Below are 19,124 nucleotides of genomic sequence, written 5' to 3'. Positions count from 1 at the left end.
CTTATATACCACTTTACAGCCCTCTCTAAGCTGTTTACAGAGTCAGCTTATTGCCCACAACAACTTGGGTCCTCGTTTTACTGACCTCGGAAGGATGGGAGGCTGAGTGAACCTTGAGCCTGGTGGGATTTGAACTGCCAAATGGTAGGCGGCTGGCTGCAAAAGTAGCTTGCAGTACTGCCCTCTAACCACTGCCACCACAGAGGCTCCTATGTTGCCTGCATTTACTCCCTTTGTTCATGTTTGTGTTCACACCTACACGTGTTATCCTGGACCCGTTTGACGAATAAATAAAATAAAAATAAAATAAAATAAAATAACCACAATAAAACCAACCTACCAATTCGCCTACAGAGGGGAAGCCATGTTCCCCGGCCTACCTTACAAGATGGGCGTTGGGGGGCATAATAGGAGGCAGGAGGAGGGTGTCCTCTTGTCCTCCTTGCAGGCTCTGAATGGAAGGCAGGAGAATAAAATGCATTTATTGGATATTATTTTCCCTTTTATTTGGGAACCCGCTTGGAACAGGCCGCGCTGTCCCGCTTCCAGTCTACGTCCGGCTTCTCTTCCAAGGCGCCGAGCTCGGGGACCGGGCTGGGGCTGGAAGGGGGTCGGCCGGCTGGCGGGCGGGCCGGCGGGCGAGAGGGAGGCGCTCCGAGGCGGGGCGAGGAGTCTCGCCTGCGAAGGGACAGCGAGCGCGCGGGTCGGCACAGGCTGCGGCCGGAGGGGGTTCGCGCGTGGCCAGCGAGGAGCCCGGGATCCTTGACCAGGCGCCCAGGGGTTGCGGTCCGAGGCGTGGATTTCCCTGCGGGGAGAAGAAGCGCCCGCGTTGCTCAGAGCTCCGGACCTCCACGGCGAGGAAGTAAGTAAGTGTGGGGGGGGGGGCGCACGGGGCACGGGGCAGATGGCCAAGAGGACTTTGGGGTTCCCCGAGCGCGAATGCCAGAGTCGGGGAGAGGGGGCAGCCGGAGCTCCCCCCCACCTTCCTCACCGCCCCCTTTCCAAGCCGATAAGCGCGCCTGCAGGGGAAGGAAGGGAAGGGAAAGCAACTTGGCAGAAGTTGGGAAGCGCCCCCCAAAGGAGAGCAAGGGGGGCAGGTGGGGACCCCGAAGTTGTGAAACGCAAGATGTGGGGGGCGGCGGCGGCTTTTCGGAGCTGGGGAAGGCGAGACTTTCCCGGCCCTGGGGACCCGCTCTTGCAATGGGGGAAGGGGCGCCTGGGGTAGGTCCCAGGGAGTCCTCGGTGGCCTTTCGAGGAGGGAAGGAGGGGGAGCGCCCCGGGACCACCATAGGGGAGACCTTTTTTTGGGGGGGGGGTCGGCTTTGGAAGTTCAACCGGGAGTCGTCATTGCTCCCAGCCTGCGTCGGACGGGTAACATCAGGGCTTCTTTGGAGCACAGCTGCAAACTTTCCTGCCTCTTTTAACTAAGCGTGGGCCGGCTACGAGCCTGAGAGAGAGAGGGAGGGAAAGAGAGAGGGAGAGAGGAAGGAAGGGGGAGAGAGGGAGGGAGGGAGAGAGAGAGAGGAAGAGAGAGAGAGAGAGGGAGGAGGGAGGAGGAAGAGGAGGGAGAGAGGAGGGAGAGAGAGGAAGGGAGGGAGAGAGGAAGAGAGGGAGGGAGGGAGGGAGAGAGAGGAAGAGGAGGAGAGAGAGAGGGGGAGAGAAGAGAGAGGAGAGAGGGAGGGAGGAGAGAGAGAGGAAGAGGGGAGGGAGGGAGAGAGAGGAAGAGAGAGGGAGAGAGGGAGAGAGGGAGAGGAGAGGAGGGAGGGAGGGAGAGAGAGGAGGAGAGGGGAGAAGGAGGGAGGAGGAGAGAGGAGAGAAGAGGGAGGAGGGAGAGAGGAGAGAGAGAGGAGGAAGGAGGGAGAGGGAGGGAGGGGAGAGAGAGGAGAGGAGGAGGGAGAGAGGGAGAGGGAGGGGAGAGAGAGAGGAGAGGAGGGGAGGAGAGAGAGAGGAAGAGGGAGGAGAGAGAGGAGAGAGGAGAGAGGTAGAGGAGACAGAGGAAGAGAGAGAGAGAGAGAGAGGCTGCCCTGGCCAGAAAAGGGTCGCCTTGGTGGAACTTCTGCCTGCCTTTCATTGCACAGCTGGGGTGGGGGGGGGGAGGTGGAAAAGTTTTGGGAGCTGCGTGGAGGAAGGTGGCGGGACGAGGGAGGGGAAAGTCTGCGGAAAGCGCTGAAACGACCCGGTTGGGCTCCCCAAATGAGGGAGGCTTCTTCTCGTGGATTAGTAGAAGGATCGTTTCCACACCCACCCCTCCCCAGGCGATGCATTCCACGCTTGACCAGGGGTCATTCGAGGCAAGGCTGTGCTAGGACTTCTCATATGATGTGGCATTAAAAAGGAAAAAAACCCCAAAACGGTCACATAGCAACTTTTCGGAAGTTTGTCTTGTCCCGTAACTTGGCCAGCTTTTCAGGGGAGGTTAGGGGCGGTTTCCTCTTTGAGGCTGCACATCCAAAGGCCCCCGTGCTCCCCCAGGCCCCCTACCTAGGCAGCACACCGTATATCCCATTTGCTTTGAATAGGGGCCACAGGTTCAGGTAGACTTGCAACAGTTCGTTTAGTGCCCATCCAAAGTTACAACAGCACTGAAAAAAAAAAAAAGTGACGTAGGACTGTTTTTCACAAGTACAACCTTGGCAGTATCCCCATACTCTAGTGATCAAAATCCAGATGCTAGGCAGCTGGTCCGTATTTATGACGGTGGCAGTTGAGGGGAGGGGGGATCACGTGATCCCCTTTTGTGACCTTCTGACAAGCAAAGTCCATGGGGAAGCCCGATTCACTTCACAAGGTTAACTGAACAGGTTAACTGGAAGGAACCTTGTAGGTCATCTAGTCCAACCCCCCCGCCCAAGTGGGAGACCCTACACCATTTCTGACAAATGGCAGTCCAATCTCTTCTTGAAGGTCTCAAGTGATGAAACTCCCACAACTTCCGAGGGCAACTTTTGTTCCATGGGTTGAACGTTCTCACTGTTAGAAGTTTCTCCTTATTTCCAGGTTGAATCTCTCCTTGTCCGGTTTCCATCCATTATTCCTTGTCTGGCCTACAGGTGCCTTGGAAAATAGCTTGACCCCCCTTCCTCCTCTCTGTGGCAGCCCCTCAAATATTAGAAAACTGCTGTCATGTCTCCCTGGTCCTTCTCTTCACTAGACTAGCCAGGCCCAGTTCCTGCAACCATTCATCGTATGTTTTAGCCTCCAGTCCCCTGATCATCCTGGTTGCTCTTCTCTGCACTTTTTCTAGAGTCTCAACAAAGATGTTGAGACTCTAGAAAAAGTGCAGAGAAGAGCAACCAGGATGATTATAGTGTGGTGACCAAAACTGGATGCAGTGCTCTAGGTGTGGCCTTACTAAGGCTTTATAACAACTGGGTTACTAACTTATCAACTGCAATTATCCACTTAACAATGGAGGCAAGAAAGGTCATAAAATGGGGCAAAACTCACTTAACAAATGTCTCACTTAACAACAGGAATTTGGGGCTCCGCTGTGGTTGTAAATCAAGGACTACCTGTATTTCTCTCTTACCTGCTTGGGAAATAGATACGGCTGGTCTGCTGATGGCGAAGGAAAGGTAGACCGCTATTGATGAACCCCTTTCCTTAATGGAGGTGTCTGAAGAAGGAAAGGGGTGAAGTTGGTCAGGAGGGCATATAAAGGGTCCCGTTGGGAAAAATGGGTGGGTTCCGTAGAAAGTTGCTTGGTGATTTCCAACTATTAGCAATGGTCCCTGCAGATCTGGAGTGTGGTAGTGTGAGAAATCTCCTTGGCATCCTTCAGCCAAGGAGTTGCTGTGAAAAAAGCAACAACAAATGCTCTGCAGCCAAAAGATGGATTCGTATAGTGCAGGGGTCCCCAAACTTGGCAACTTTAAAGTCTTGCGGTCTTCAACTCCCATAATTCTGGGAATTGAAGTCCATAAGTCTTAAAGTTGCCAAGGGTGGAGGCCTCTGGTATGGTGCATCAAGGTCTCCTTTGCATAACCCATGATTTGTTGAATAAGCCACCATTGTCTGGATTAACATAGTGCCGCTTTACAGAACCCTAGTAAGACCACATCTGGAATACTGCAATTTGGGTCACCACACATTACAAAAAATGCTATTGAGGTCTTGGGAAATATCCAGAGAAGAGCAACTGAGATGATCAAAGTCCTGGAAACTAAACCATAGGAAGAATGGCTGCAGGTTTTGGATTTGGCTAATCTAAAGAAAACAAGAATTAGGGGTGACAGGATAGCAATGTTTCAGTATTTGAGGGGCTGCCACAAAAATGGGGGGATCAAATTATTCTCCAGAGGGCAAGACAAGAAATAATGGTTGGAAACTAATCAAGGAGAGAAGCAACCTGGAATTAAGAAGAAACCCCCTAACAGTGAGGACAATTAACCAGGGGAACAGCTTGCCACCAGAAATTGTGGGTGCTCCATCACTGGAGGTTTTTAAGAAGAGACTGGACAGTCCCTTGTCTGAGATTGTTTAGGTTCTCCTCCTTGAGCAGGGGGCTGGACTAGAAGACCTCCCAGGTCCCTTCCAGCTCTATTCTATTCATTCATGTTGAGCTAAACCATAAACCAAGGCTTTCCAACCACTCTTACAAAAAACTCTGGTTAGCTCGTCTAAATAAAGCTGTTTCTTGAAATTGTGCAGAGTAAGAGACTGAAAAAAATGTGTTTGTGGTCTCACTGTGCAGCCCAGTGATGCTGGAATAAAATGGTTTCCAGTCCCATTTTACAAGTGGAGAAATGGAAACAGGGAAATAAAAGTTGTGCTTGAAACCACTAATTGGCCGAACTCACCAAAAAAATCCCTTAACCAGGTTTGGTAAAAAACAGATGCCTGCAAATGTTGATCTTGATTGTGGTTGTTTAGTTGAGGAATACCTGTATGGTGAGAATCTTTTCCACACCTCTCCTCATTTATTAAAGCACCTTTCTGCTAAATTTTGGGGATATCTTCCTGGAAGAGGCACTCTTGATGCCAACTTGATTGGATTCTAATTAATCAAATGGCTCGTATTGGCTTCAATCTGTTGGCTTCATCCAATGCCAACTTCTTAGCTTGCATTTAGATGGGAATAGCAGGAGCGCAGTTAGATTGGAAAGTAAAAAAAAAAATTATTCTGGAAATAGGCTTTGGCAAACCTAAATCAGGGTCCTCAAACTTGACAGATTTAAGATTTGTGGACTTCAACTCCCAGAATTCTTCCTCCAGGCATGTTAGTTAGTTCAGGAATTCTGGGAGTTGAAGTCCACAAGTCTTAAACTTGCCAAGTTTGAAGGTTCAACCCTTGTTGTAAATCTACTAAGGAAGCTGTTATGTCCATGCCTGGCATTAAGATATTTCATTTTTTTTAAATAAAAAAAACCCACCCAAAAATGTGGGTTTGAAATGGCGTGAGCTTCTGCAGTGCTGTTGACACTCTGGAGCCTGAATGTGGTTGTTTGTTCTAAACTTTCTACATGCCTGGATTGGCCCCAGCTACTGTTCCTCCCGTTGCCAAAAAGTTTTCCCCTGTCAAGGACCTCTGGGAAAGGGTGGATAAGAAATAGGTTAAAAGTGTCGTCCTCTAACTGGCCATGCATCTACTCTGTTGCTATGTGCCTCCTCTTGAAGGGCTTGTATTGAACCCCGGCGTCACTTAGGGGCTGCATGTCACAGGGACTGAGAAGGGGGAATATTTATAACTTCCAACATCTTGCCAGGTTTGATATATTTAGACAGCCCGCTGGCCAATAACAGATCAGATGCAGTGAGGCTCTAGAGCAGGGTTTCTAGCTACCATTTGCTGCCTTCAGATACGTCCTTACCACATCTTTCCATTCCAATAACTCGTGAAGAAATAAAGTAAGGACCATGGACCAAGGAAGAGAGAAAACCCATTCCTTGTCCTCAAAGTTATTGGACTCTTTTGGGTCAAGTCTTTAAGAAAACAGCTTGGTTCAGCTTGGAAGCTAAGCAAGGTCCAGCTTAGTTAGGGTTTGAATGGGAGGCTGCCAGGCAATTAAAAGAATTGCTGGCTAGACTGGGAGGTTCAAAGGAGTCCTGGAAGAAGGCAACACTTTTTCAACGTATTGCCAAGGAAACCGCATGGATGCGTCCCTGAAATCACCGAGAGACAAGCTTGACTTGAAGGAGACTATAACTAGCGTTAAAAACAATAGGTTGGCACTGCTTTGGTTTACAGCGAAGACTTTGGGGGGCCCTGAGCTGTTCTTGGAAATTTAGGGATAGAAGTTGCCTTTCCAATTTTCCTTAATAGGTCAGGGAGGCCAAGAAAGCTTTGTGAACTCAGTCCTTCCATCTTGGCCATCTTCATAACGCCCGAAGAACTGCATCCCTCAGCTTTTCTGCACTGTTTTCTATTTTGCATTCGATTCTTTGCCAAGTGCTGCACGATGCTCAGTTTCCACTTTCCTGGAAATTCCTTCTTTACACAGTAGATCAACAGAATAACAACAGAATTGGAAAGGACTTTGGAGGTTTTCTAGTCAAAACCCCCTGCTCACAAGCAGGAAATCTTAAACCATTTTAGACCAATGGTTGTCCAATCTTTTCTTAAAAATCTCCAGTGCTGCAGCATCCACAACTTCTACAGGCAAGTCGTTCCACTAATTAATTGTTCTCACTATCAGGAAATTCTGCCTTCGTTCTAGGTTGCTTCTCTCCTTGATTAGTTTCCACTCATTGCTTCTTGTCCTGCCCTCGGGGGCTTTGGAGAATAGCTTGGCTCCCTCTTCTTTGGGGCAGCCCCTGAGATATTGGAAAACTGCTATCATGTCTCCCCTAGTCCTTTTTTTCATTAAACTGGACATACTGAATTCCTACAACCTTTCTTTGTATATTTTAGCCTCCAGTACCCTAATCATCTTTGTTACTCTTCTCTGGAGTCTTTCTAGAGCAGAGGTTTCCAAACTTGGCAACTTTAAGATTTGTGGACTTCAAATCTCAGAATTCTGGGAGTTGAAGTTCACAAGTCTTAAAGTTGCCAAGTTTGGGGACCCCTGATCTAGAGTCTCAGCATTTTCCGCCAAGCCTTCTTTTTCACAAAGATTGCTTATGGATGATCCTTTCTGACCTCACTGGAAGTGAAGGCCAGATCTAACCTTGCTTTCGTGCGTATTTCTTCTCTCATTTTTTTTTTCTTCGTTGTCTCTCCCACCCACTGCTGAATGTGGATTGCAAGTTCCTTCCTGCGAGTCTTAAGTTGGCAAAGACTCATGTGTGTTGATGGTTTTATAGACAAAGGGACATAACTGAGTTCTCATTTGTACTGTGCTATAACCTGATCTTGTAGACAGATTTTTTTAAATATTAGGTTTTTTTATTTTGCCTTTATCATTATTATAAATACCTTAAGTGTCAAACATACTTAAGATTCCTTCTGCTTCCTATTTTCCCAACAACAACAACAACCACCACCCTGTAAGATGGGTTGGCCTGAGAGAGTGGGACTGACCCAAAATCACCAAGCCAGCTTTTGTGCCAAAGGCAGGACTGGAACTCAACTCTCCTGTTTTCTAGCCTGTGCCTTAACCATGAGATCACACTGGTAGCCCACCACAATCCATTCCTTTTCTAATCAGTTCCAGTTTGGCCCAGTAGATTTTATAGTACAGATTAGCTTTCTCCCAAGTTGCTGCCTTCCAGATGTGCTGGATTTCAAGTCCTGCAATCCCAATCCAATACAGGCCAGGTTGTGGGAGGCTGTTGTATAATATCAGAATAATAGGGCTGGTTACTCACAGTTCTTAATGGCTAAACTTACTCCTTGGCTTTGTTCAGTGGTGTATTCAGAAGGTTCTGACCAGTTCTAGAGAATCGGTAGTGGAAATTTTGAGTAGTTTGGAGAACCCGCCAATATCACCTCTGACTGGCCCCGCCCCCATCTATTCTCCACCTGCCATTGAATCCCAACTGATTGGCTGGGTCTCCTTTGGTTGCCCTGCACAGGAGAAGGGAGCTGGAAAGCAGGTTAGTGGGGTGGGGAGGGAGTGGGGATTTTGGAGTAACCTTTCCCCCAAAGTGGGAAGGGAATGGAGACTTTACAGTATCCCTCCCCTGCCATGCCCACCAAGCCATGCCCACAGAACTGGTAGTAAAAAAATAATTGAATCCCACCACTGGCTCGGTTCTCACAGGATACTTAACCAGATCATTTACAACCTAGCAGTTGCAACTGCACGGCACCATAAACCTGGTTTTGGGTTTTGGGGGTGGCTTAATGTATGGTGCAGATTCAAGCTGGTGGAAATATGCAACAATAAATGGGCCAAGCATGCTGTGTGCTTATAATCCTTGTGTTAAATTTCTTCACCCTTTTGTGCCATTCTAAGTAGTCAAATTTCCCAGCTGCAAAGCTTTGGTTTGTTCCTGCAAATATGTGTTTATTATAAAAGGGCTGCCTTGGCAGGGCACGGCAAGGAGGATAGTTTATTTCCCTCCCCTTGGCTTGGATGTGGCTTGGTCACAACTTCCTCTCCTCCAAGCTATAGGTAGTTGACAGTGGCCAATTGATACCTTTGTTGGCATCGCCTCAGGGCAGCAGTCCTTATGACAATTGTAGATATTCCTTGGCTCCTGTGGGTGTTGTCCATATGCAAAATGGAGGAATGGTAAATTGCAATTAGGTCCTTAGATCTCTTTGAAGCAAAAGGGAAAGGTGGAAAATCCTTCCTTCCTTCCTTCCGTCCTTCCTTCCTTCCTTCCTTCCTTCCTTCCTTCCTTCCTTCCTTCCTATCTTCCCACTCTTTCTTTCTCTCCTTCCTTCCTTCCTTCCTTCCTTTCTTCCCACTCTCTTTCTCTCCTTCCTTCCTTCCTTGCTCTTTTTCTTTCCTTCCTTCCTTCCCACTCTTTCTCTCCTTCCTTCCTTCCTTCCTTCCTTCCTTCCTTCCTTCCTTCCTTCCTTCCTTTCCTATCCTATCTTTCCTATCTTCCCACTCTTTCTTTCTCTCTTTCCTTCCTTCCTTCCTTCCCACTCTCTTTCTCTCCTTCCTTCCTTCCTTCCTTGCTCTTTTTCTTCTTTCCTTCCTTCCTTCCTTCCTTCCTTCCTTCCTTCCTTCCTTCCTTCCTTCCTTCCTTCCTATCTTCCCACTATCTTCCCACTCTTTCTCTTCTCCTTCCTTCCTTCCTTCCTTCCTTCCTTCCTTCCTTCCTTCCTTCCTTCCAGCCTTCCCCAACGTTCACTTTCCTTTCCTTTTCAGATTTACCATTCTATCAAGAGTGACCCCTCTAGATATGACCTCCAGCTAGTTAAAAACACGGCCTATCTTGCAGGGAGTAATTTCCAAGGCTGCATTATTGAGATGGGTGGTGGCTGTATATATCAACCCATCCCAATTCCTTCCCCCCCATTGCTTTCTTCCCCTTATTGCCTGTGTGTGGTTGGTTGCTTTGTCCTTCACATGTTCTGTTCAAAGGCCTTGCTCTGCCCCCCTCCCACATCTGTCCCAAAGCCAAGGCAGACAAATTTAGCTCTCCTGATCTCTCTCTCTCTCTCTCTGTGCCACAAGCCAGTTCCTTGCCTTTCCCTGGAGTCCCTACAAGCTGTCGATTCTTTTCCTCCAAAGTAAGAGAGTCCTGGTGGGGCAGGCATCAAAGGGTAGGTATATAGGGCCCTGCAGGGTGGGGAGCCAAATATTTTTGGGCCTGAATTTGGGGGGAAATGACACAGTAGCACCTCCGACATCACTGTTGGGGCAGGATTGCCCCTAGGAAGGTGAGGCAAGGCAAGTGTGTCAAAAAATAGTCTGATTGCACAGCTGTTGTAGCCGAGTTGGCAGCCTGGGAACGGAACAAGGGGAACAGAAATTGATTATTTGCTCATATTGTAGATCTCCTAGACATTATAAGAGAGCTGAATTAATCTACGGCAGCCGAAAATCAGAAGGAATCCGGTAGCAACTTTTCAGACGAGCCAATTTTATTCACAAGTATAGGCTTTGATGAATCACAGCTGACTTTATCAAGTTGACTTCATGAATAACTTTCGTCTGAAAAAGTGCTACCAGACTCCCACGGATATTTTATAGATCGATGGTAATAACTTACCGTAGATCATTAAGAATTTCTGAATTGCCAGGTGTTCTAACCTATTTAGGTAGAGAGACAAATGGGTTTGAGTTACATATTGTGCCGAGCATGGGTGCAGCAGTTCCCTTGGTTTGAGTTTAGCTACTGCGTCCACCCAACCAATGGTGATTTATTTAAGAAGCTATGATTAAATAAAGTACAGTGAGAGAATGTAATCATTATCCAGGCTGAAAGAAACTAGCTTTCGCTATTTCTGTAGAACTTGATGCTGCTGTGCTATCATGCTTGAATCCAAGGGATGGATGAATGGAGAAGAGGCTGGTTTAAGTCCCAATTTGGCCAAAAATGGATTCCGACCACACGCTTTGTTGCTTTCCATGGGTTTTAGTTAAGAATTTGAGATTTCTTGTCTTGTCTCTGCCTCCTTTGTGGTACATCGAAGATTATTTTAATCAATGATTTGCAATGTGTTGAGTGGAGACAACTCTTCACCACCAACTGCAATGTTTTGCAGAGTCTCCGATAACAAGAGGGAAACCAAATGAGGTCAGGTGAGGGAAACCTGAGGATCTGGTCAATATTGTCCTGTGGTGGATCACCATGGCAAGCTGGAGAAGGTCTTGGTCTGGCTAATGGGAGAAATTACCTTGTTGGACAGGATCTCCCTTTCTTCTGCAGCCAAGCCACCCAGGAAAGGGACTTCCTGTTGGGATTGAGGTGACCTTGTTGAGAGACAGGGAAACTGAGGCAGAGCATGGTAGGAACAAACAAGGATTAAGAAACAATAGGAAGACATACACCATGCCAATTTGATGTCAACAACTATAAATTCAACAGTAAATGAGAAATCTGTTCTCAGGCAGTTTTCTTCCTCCTGTCCTACAATGAAGGCAGATAAATTTATTAAGCTACTGTGGATCTCAATATGTCTGGATGGGCCCAGCTTTGCAATATTTCCAGGAAGCTTCCATCGCATGCTGATTCTTCCCCAATGTTGGACAAAAGTCACCCACCTCATCTATTCTTTCTCATGCGCTCAAGTGCATATGCAATCTTCAAACATCGCAGCTAAGCAGCCTATGACACTCGCTGCAACATTGTATGGTAATGGCCCCCAAGGAAGACGGCTTCAAAGAAAGATAGGCTTTAAAAGGTAGAGATTAAACTGATCCAGGCAGAATAAAGTCTATTGGTGCTTATTGGTCATAACTGTATGTTGCTTTCGGTTTCATACACAGCATGACCAGGGAATCACAGTGGGCCGCCAGAGGTATGGTTTGGCTGGTGCTTGGATGCACAAAGATGATTAGGGGACAGGAGGCTAAAACATATAAAGAACAGTTGCTGGAACTGGGTATGTCTAATTTAATGAAAAGAAGGACTAGGGGAGACATGAGAGCAGTGTTCCAATATCTCAGGGGCTGCCACAGAGAAGAGGGAGTCAAGCTATTCTCCAAAGCACCTGAGGGCAAGACAAGAAGCAATGGATGAAAACTAATCAAGGAGAGAAGCAACCTAGAACTAAGGAGAAATTTCCTGATAGTGAGAACAATTAATCAGTGGAACGACTTGCCTCCAGAAGTTGTAAATGCTCCAACACTGGGAGTTTTTAAGAAGAGATTGGATAACCATTTATCTGAAGTGGTGTAGGGTTTCCGGCCTAAGCAGGGGGTTGGACTAGAAGATCTCCAAAGTCCCTTCCAACTATTCTATTCTATTCTATTCTATTCTATTCTATTCTATTCTATTCTATTCTATTCTATTCTATTCTATTCTATTCCATTCCATTCCATTCCATTCCATTCCATTCTATTCTATTCTATTCTCTCATCCCCTTCCCCCCTCCCCTCTCCTCTCTTCACACTATTGTGGTTTGATTGGTGTTATGGAGCATGTTATACAAATTTGGCCATTGTGGTTTATTAGAGCCAATCCAGTTTTTCCGAAGCAATGATTACCCCAGCCTTTGAGTGATAAGCTGATGGGGTGATGTGTCTCACCCACTCCAGAAGTGACTGGGTGAGACCAGGACGAACCTTTGAGTTGATTTCACGTACATCAACACTCTATTAGAATTAATAGAATTACCACCCAGCCATGTGTTTAATTATTTCTCCCTTCCGTCGCCTTAGAAAAAAACTTTAAAAACAGACAATAATAACCATTTGTCTGAAATGGTATAGGGTTTTTCTGCTAAGCAGGGGGTTGGACTAGAAGACCTCCAAGGTCCCTTCCAAGTCTGTTATTCTGTTCTAATGATACAGAATATTTTGCAAACACCTGTGCCTGATTCTTACTTTAACAGACCAGGATTCGGATTAAAATAATTCTTAAACTCTTCGGGCATGTTTTTTGGGTCCCGCTGGAAGTTAGCAAGTCACACTGGATGTGTGTCCTGGTAAAATCTTCCCATTTCACGAAGGGAGGAGTGAGGTGAACTGAATCCCCAGGAAAAGCTGAAAGTCGCATTTCTTTTTCCGTCCAGTTTTGGAAGGAAAATATTATCTAACTCGGAGCAGGAGGCCCAGAGCTCCAAAGATGTAAGACGCTTGCCTTTTTTTTTCTTTTTTTTGCACAGGGAAATATTAACCCTGTTTTCTGTTTGTGGTGAAAAACCTTTCGGGCCACAAGTGAGTCAAAGGACGGGAGTGTTCCCATTTCCTTTCCTGTTGATTAGCAATGGAAGCCAAGCCTGTTAGCCAAAAGGATGTTTACTGCAAAAAAAAACCCCTGGCTTGCAGAGTGATACGGAATTGGCATAGGAAAAAGAGGGAAGGGACGGGAGGCTTTGCATACCTGAACCCATCAACCCTCCTTGTTTTACCCTGAAGTAGATACGTACAGGAGCCCCCCAGCTTTATAATAGTTCATTTATTGACCGTTGCCGTTACAATGGCACTGAAAAAAAGTGATTTACGACCATTTTTTTACACTTACGATCAGGGGTGGGATCAGTGGTAGGATTCAAAAAATTTTATTACTGGATCTGTGGGTGTGGCATGGCAGGCGTGGCAGGGGAAGGATACTGCAAAATCCCCATTCCCTCCCCACCCCACTAACCTGTCATGCCCTTGTTGGAGTCTGATTCTGAGGGGGAGATTGAGAAGCTGGCAGAGAGTGGGAGTGTGGCTCTGGTGGCTGTGGAAGAAATGGGAAGAGCACAGTGCAGCTGGGCATTCAGAGGAAGACCCAAGGCCATCCCCTCTTCATCCTAGGGCATGCAGGGAGGAATGGAGAAGGGAGCAACGTGGCTTACGGGAGAGGAAAAGGCCCTGATCCCTGATCCCTAATCCCCAGTTGCAGCTGGGAGAACAGGATAAAAGTGGGGCATTTTAAATGGCTCTTTGCTGGAAGCAAAACGTGCTTTATCTTGGTTGAGGCTTATCTGGGTATTGGCGTCTTCCCAACTGTGGTTGCTGCATTATCTTGAGGAAGTCTGCAATTTATCATCCTGGCCTGCCGTGTTAATGACTCCAGTATGGTTTGTGGTGGTTTTTTTTTTAAATTTCTAATTATCTTTACTTTTGGTTTGGACTGCATTTACTCTCTTCGTAGACTGTTTTTGGAAGAGTTTGATATCAAGCCGAGGATAATTGGACATTGGGGCCCAAGTTGGAGGCATTAAAGGGAATTTATTCTACTTTTGTGACTGTGTTATTTTTGTGTCATGCTCTGGGTCATCACAAACCTGCTTTCCAGCTCCATTTTCCTGTGCAGGGCAACAAAAGAAGAGCCAGCCGATCAGCTGGGACTCAGAGGCAGGCAGAGTAGATGGAGGCGTGGCCAGTCAGAGGCGGGATTTGCCGATTCCCCGAACTACTCAATGTTTCCGCTACCGGTTCTCCAGAACTGGTCAGAACCTGCTGAATATCACCTCTGGGTGGGATTCTCCCAGCTCGGACCACTTCAGGCGAACCAGTAGTTCCTGTGATCAGTTGGCCCTACTTGCCCACCCCTGCCTTAGTCTGTTCATGTTTTGCAGCTCAGCGGCTCAGTGCGGCACAGTGGATTGCCGCGCCTCAGCTGTTTTACTCACCAGGGCTGCAGTAGAAGGCAAGTTTCAGAGCTGTTGTCAAATGCCGCACACGTGCACAAAGCACCCATTTGGCACGCACATGCATTCTCACCAAACCAGTTGTTACACTGGTTGAATCCCATGACTGCTTACGATCCTTGCGGCATCCTCATGGTCAAGGGTTCCAAATTTGGACGCTCAGCAACTGGTTGCAGTGGCCTGGGATCAGGCGATCCCCTTTTGCAATCTTCTTATTAAACACAGTCAACAGGGGAAGCTAGATTCACTTGGGGCAAGAAAGCTCGTAAAACAGGGCAAATTCCTTTAACCAATGTTTCGCACATCCAGAGAAACGTTGGATTCAATGATGGTCATAACTCAAGGACTTCCTGTATATCTTCCAGCAAAATAGGTTTACCATCCCATTTTTAAAATGATTATTGTTTGTTTGTTTGTTTTGACCCGGGGCGTGTTTGATTGGGAATCTGCAGGCTTTGGAGAGATACCTAACGCTTTATTTCTCTGGTCTTTTTTGAACATTGTAATAAAGCCACCCAGGAATGGGATGCTACTGGTTCTGCCCGGTTCTATAGAACCAGTGGCTCTGAAGAGCAGCAGACACCAAACCAGTTCTGTGTTTGCTGCTGTTTGGCCCACCTGCCTGCCTGGGCTCTTACCTGACCTTTATTTCCTGCTTTTTCAACCTCAGCGTGGCACAGCTGAGGTTGAAAAAGCAGAAAAGAAGAGGCTTTTTAAACACTTGCGCACCTGCGTGCTGTGCTTTTCAACTCTCTGGGAGGCACAGCTTAAGGTTTTTTTACATGCGTGCACAGTGCAAAACATAGTCATCGAAATGGTTGTAACACTGTTCGAATCCCACCCCTGAAGCCACCTGAACTATTAAAGCAAGGGATTTTTATGCAGCATGGATAGTCCTTAGCTTACAATAGAAAATCCAGAAGTCTTGGAACAGCTTTCAGAGATGAATGCAGATAAAAAAAATATCAGGGATTTTCAATTACTGCAGCAATTGACAATTTAAATACGTACTTTTCATTGAATCTGTGATTATTATTTTTTTTAAGTCAGAGCATAGAAAATTCTCCAAAGGGCCAAATAAGTATGTAAAGTTCATTCATGACCATTCAAAGTTACGGCATTGGGGGAAAAAAGGGACTTATGACCGTTTTCCCCACTTACAACGGTTTGCAGCATCCCCGTGGTCACGTGATCAAAATTCAGATGCTTGGCAACGGACTCATACTTACGACGGTTTGCAGGGTTCCAGAGTCACATGATCTCCTTTTGCGACCTATCAAGGAAAGTCAATGGGGAAGCCCAGATTCACTTAACAAACAAACCTAACAAGGGCAGTGATTCACTTAATGACTTAAGGGCTTAAAATGGAGCCAAACACATTTAATGTCTCACTTAAGCAATAGAAACTTTGGATTCCATTGAGGTTCATAAGTTGAGGACTACCTGCAGCGAGTGAGAAATACCGAAGTTTCAGTTTACTTTTTCCAGTTTGAGGTCTCAGCTTAAGGTCAAAAAGCGTGGATCTCAAGGGCAGGAGCTCATTTGGTCTGTGGGAAAAACTTATTCAGTTGCTTTGTATTTTTAGATGAATATAAAAATATATTTGCGGGTACATGAACTTTAAAAAAAAAAAAAGCCTGAGAAACAGAGTTGATTATTTCCTTTTAAAAGTTCTTTCTTTCTCTTTTTTCTTTGCTGGGAACTCAGATTTGTAGGGAGAAGTTTTAGTTCAGAGCTCAAAATACAGTATTCCCGTTGATGGGGTTGTTGTAATCGGGCCTCCCGTTGCAACTCCAGTTGTCTCCTGACCACCAGGGTTAGAAAACTGTTTCGTTGTGGTTGTGGTTCACGGAGAGAAATACATTGCAACTTTTGTTTTTTTCCCCCTGCGAATCCCTTTTGTTTTCCCATAAAAGCACCCTAGACCATAAGATGCCTGGACTTGCCAGCTCAGCTTGTGTGTGTGTGTGAAGTTGGGCTGCTTTTGATTTCAACAACGCTGATCACACACACACACGCGCACACACAGACACACACACCCCTCTCCCCGTATGTCCTGACTAAGCATGGTCTGTAGGCATTTGCAATCTGGAAATTGCCTGGTGGGAAACAGCTGGCAGAAGGGAAGCTGGTTGCCACATCCCTGAGCACCGTGGAGACAGGTTATCACCTACAAACATTGCAGGACGTTTTCCCCCCGCACTGCAAACATTTCACTGCCATAGTAACTGGCCTTTGCCCTCCCTCCAGGGCCAGCTGGGTCATTTCAGAATGTGAAATAATGGGCCCAGCACCAGCTGTTCCAAGCTTGCTTTGCTTCTCCTCCCTCCAGCTCTGTTTCCTTTCCACCTGGCTGTTCTGGTCTCCCCCCTGCCCCCTTCCTTCTTCTCCATGCAGAATGCTTTCCTCTCCAGCTGTTCCAGCAGCTGCCGTCTCATCCTCCACCTTCTCCCCTCTCTTGTCCAACTTTCCTTCAAAAAAATACTTTGCAATCGGGAAGATAAACCTTTATAGAACTAGCAATAGTGCTTATATACCGCTTCACGGTACTTTACAGGCAGAGGTGGTATTCAGCCGGTTCTAGAGAACTGGTAGCGGAAATTTTGAGTAGTTTGGAGAACCGGCAAATCCCACCTCTGACTGACCCCACCCCCATCTCTTCTCTGCCTCCCAAGTCCAAGCTGATCGGCTGGGTCTCCTTTGGTTGCCCTGCACAGGAGAACGGAGCTGCAAAGCAGGCTAATGGGGTGGGGAGGGAATGGGGAATTTGCAGTATCCTTCCCCCAGGAGTGGGAGGGAATGCAGATTTTTCAGTATATCCTTCCCCTGGAGTGGAGTGGGAATGGAGATTTTACAATATCCTTCCCCTGCCACGCCCACCAAGCCCACCAAGCCATGCCCACAGAACCAGTAGTAAAAAATTTTGAATCCCACCACTACTGTTTACAACCCTCTCTAAGCAGTTTACAGAGTCATCCTATTGCCCCCATCTATCTGGGTCCTCATTTTACCCACCTCAGAAGGACAGAAGGCTGAGTCAACCTTGAGCCTGGTGGGATTCAAACTGCCAAATTGTAGTAACAATTGGCAGTCAGCAGAAGTAGCCTGCAGTACCGCACCCTAACCACTGCGCCACCATGGCTTATTTTGGAATGTCGCTCCTTTGCAGATTCCCATTTTTAAAATCCCAAATGCTCTCCCTTCTTCTGACTTTCCTTTTGCTGATTTATTTTTTTTGATGTTTGGATTGCTGCTGTTGACAGCTGCCGATGGGACTTGGCAAAGCTCCTGTGTTGAAACAGAAGAACCAACCCTAACCCCATGGTGTGTTTTCTTGTCCTGACAGTGCCGTGATTTGGGGAGAGAGGTTATCTGTTGAATTTGGGGTGGCTGCTTCAGCTGAGAAGAGATGGTAAAGGCCCAGAGACTTACCAAGACAGAAAAGTCATAATCGTAGGGTACTGCAATCCTCGATTTGCAGATGTAATTGAGCCTGGAATTACTATCGTCATTGTGGTCATAAATCAAGATATTATGTGAAAATCCTGACTGGATTTTTCAACATTTTTTTGTGTTTTTGTTCACCAAACAAATCAATTTTCCCCAATGGATATTTTTTTTTTTTTGCTAGAAACTGGAATTAAATGCCAGAAACATCGTAAATTATAATCATGTGGCAGTGGGACACTTCAAATAAGCTGTAAACTTAAACTGGTTGCCAAATGCCAATGTGTGATCATATGACTGTGGGAGACAAGGGAGTGTTTGTGGTTATCATACATCGGAAACAGATCATACATAGCTCTCGAGGGACATTAGCACTTAGCAATCGCACGTAGACTTATATACCCCTTTACAGTGCTCTCTAAGTGGTTTACAGAGTCAGCCTATGGCCCCAAACAATCTGGGTCCTCGTTTTACCCACCTTCAGAAAGATGGAAGGCTGAGTCAACCTTGAGCTTGGTGAGATTCAATCTGCCAAAGTGCAAACAGCCGGCAATCAGCAGAAGTAGCCTGCAGTACTGCACTCTGACCACTGCAGCATCGCAGCTCATTAAGCGAGTGGTTGCAAGTCAAGGATTACCTTATTGATTGCAGTCGTTGGGAATGTGCAAGAAAAGAGTCGCTTTGCATAAGTTTGCATGCCTAGTGGCTAGTACAGGTAGTCCTCAACTTATGACCACAATTGAGCTCAATATTTCTGTTGCTAAGTGAAACATTTGTTAAGTGAATTTTGCCTCATTTGACGATCTTTCTTGGAACAGTTAGTAAGTGAACCACAACACTGGTTATCTTAGCAACAGGGTTGTTAAATGGACCTGGCTTCGCCATTGAATTTGCTGGTCAGACCTCTGGACACTGCAACCGTCATAAATGTGAGTCAGTGGAGAAGTATCTGAATTTAGATCACATAACCCTGGGGAGGCCGCAATGGTCGTAAGAGTGAAGAACAGTCATAAGTCACTTTTTCCAGTGACGTTGTAACTTTGAACGGACACTAAATGAAGTGTTGTAAGCCGAGGAACTACTTGTACAGTCTTAGTGATTGAGGCCTCAAGCTAGAAAACAGGACAGTCCAAGGCCTAGAAATATTCAACCTGGAAATGAGGAGGAATTTTCCGACAGTGAGAACAATCAACCCATGGAACAGAAGTTGCCTTCGGAAGTTGTGGGAGCTTCATCCCTGGAAGCTTCCAAGAAGAGACTGGACTGCCATCTGTCAGAAATGGCGTAGGGTCTCCTGCTTGGGAGGGGGTTGGACTAGATGACCTACAAGGTCCCTTCCAACTCTCTTAATGTATTGAGGATCCTGCCTTAGCCATGAAAGCCACCTGGGTGACCTTGGGCCAGTCCCTCTCTCTCGGTTCAAGCTACCTCACAGGGTTGTTGTGGGGGAAAATATGGCAGGGAAGGTCTTGGATATGTTATTATTTGTAAAAACAATAAAGGCGGAATAGCAATAAATAAGAAAAAGGAGGGGGCTAAATGAAGAGTGGAAGTGCGGGAATATTGGCGGGAGAATTAGGGGTTGAAAGGA

The 19,124-nt window shown here is 46.6% G+C and overlaps 1 protein-coding gene across 1 annotated transcript in view; it reads left to right on the top strand.

Moving 5' to 3' along the window:
• The first annotated feature begins 668 nt into the window (after positions 1-668).
• Positions 669-19,124, top strand: part of FXYD1 (FXYD domain containing ion transport regulator 1) — a 36,657-nt gene continuing 18,201 nt past the window's right edge. Inside the window, exon 1 of the mRNA XM_087939919.1 lies at positions 669-862. The gene's annotated coding sequence lies outside the window, so the exon portion shown is untranslated. The remainder of the gene's footprint in view (positions 863-19,124) is intronic.

The sequence above is a fragment of the Pseudonaja textilis genome, chromosome 10 (genome assembly GCF_049901715.1).
Source record: "Pseudonaja textilis isolate UNSWEBS1 chromosome 10, rPseTex1.2, whole genome shotgun sequence".
Taxonomy (NCBI): domain Eukaryota; kingdom Metazoa; phylum Chordata; class Lepidosauria; order Squamata; family Elapidae; genus Pseudonaja; species Pseudonaja textilis.
This window is presented reverse-complemented; position numbering and strand designations above follow the sequence as displayed.